This window comes from Schistocerca piceifrons, chromosome 10 (assembly GCF_021461385.2).
Source record: "Schistocerca piceifrons isolate TAMUIC-IGC-003096 chromosome 10, iqSchPice1.1, whole genome shotgun sequence".
Taxonomy (NCBI): domain Eukaryota; kingdom Metazoa; phylum Arthropoda; class Insecta; order Orthoptera; family Acrididae; genus Schistocerca; species Schistocerca piceifrons.
In genome coordinates this window covers 38,011,190-38,012,265 of record NC_060147.1, presented here as the reverse complement: position 1 = coordinate 38,012,265, position 1,076 = coordinate 38,011,190, and the positions used below count along the sequence as shown (strand labels likewise).

At 47.1% G+C, this 1,076-nt stretch overlaps 1 non-coding gene across 1 annotated transcript; it reads right to left on the bottom strand.

Moving 5' to 3' along the window:
• Nucleotides 1-201: 201 nt before the first annotated feature.
• On the bottom strand, nt 202-275 carry Trnat-ugu. Its single transcript has one exon. It is a non-coding gene; the product is annotated as a tRNA-Thr (tRNA).
• Between the last annotated feature and the right edge of the window lie 801 nt (nt 276-1,076).

The window sequence follows — 1,076 nt, the reverse complement described above, 5'->3', positions numbered from 1 at the left end:
GGAAACGCTGCAACGCCATTCGTGCAGCCTGGATTGTGAGTCAGGGTGAGCCAGGAGGAACGGTACACGCTTTGAGGCGCGACAGTATCAATGATTCTGAGCAAAAAACTTCATACGGACACAATAAATGATGACTAACTGAAACCCTTAGCTGCCGACAGGTGTTGTTGATATACCTCGATGTGGACAGCTGAAAATGTGTGCCCCAACCGGGACTCGAACCCGGGATCTCCTGCTTACATGGCAGACGCTCTATCCATCTGAGCCACCGAGGACACAGATGAATAGCGCGACTGCAGGGACTTATCCCTTGCACGCCCCCGTGAGACTCACATTCCCAACTGCCCACAATTCTACATATGTAATGTACCTTAAAGACATTTGCCCATTCACTCATTACTCGCGCACGCTTTGGCGATTCCCGTAAGAGTTTGGACAACCTGTGCGCATTCGCACGGACGAAGGTCAATGGTTGGGTAGCCTTTTAACTATATATATGAAGACAGTAACTGTTCTCGAAAGAACAGAATACTGTTGATGACCGTGCCGCTTTTCCCTGGAATAAATGATGACTAACTGAAACCCTTAGCTGCCGACAGGTGTTGTTGATATACCTCGATGAGTGAATGGGCAAATGTGTATGAAGTACAGTACATATGTAGAATTGTGGACAATTGGGAATGTGAGTCTCACGGGAGGCGTGCAAGGGATAAGTCCCTGCAGTCGCGCGATTCATCTTTGTTCTCAGTGGCTCAGATGGATAGAGCGTCTGCCATGTAAGCAGGAGATCCCGGGTTCGAGTCCCGGTCGGGGCACACATTTTCAGCTGTCCACATCGAGGTATATCAACAACACCTGTCGGCAGCTAAGGGTTTCAGTTAGTCACCATTTATTCCAGGGAAAAGCTGCACGGTCATCAACAGTATTCTGTTCTTTCGAGAACAGTTACTGTCTTCATATCATATGGACACGTTTTCCTTTAATAACTCGAAAATCCCACACTCTAACGAAAGCGTGTCTCAGTACAGAGGAAAAAATTTGCAGTAAAAAGGTCCTATTTATTTTTTGTCTAGGAC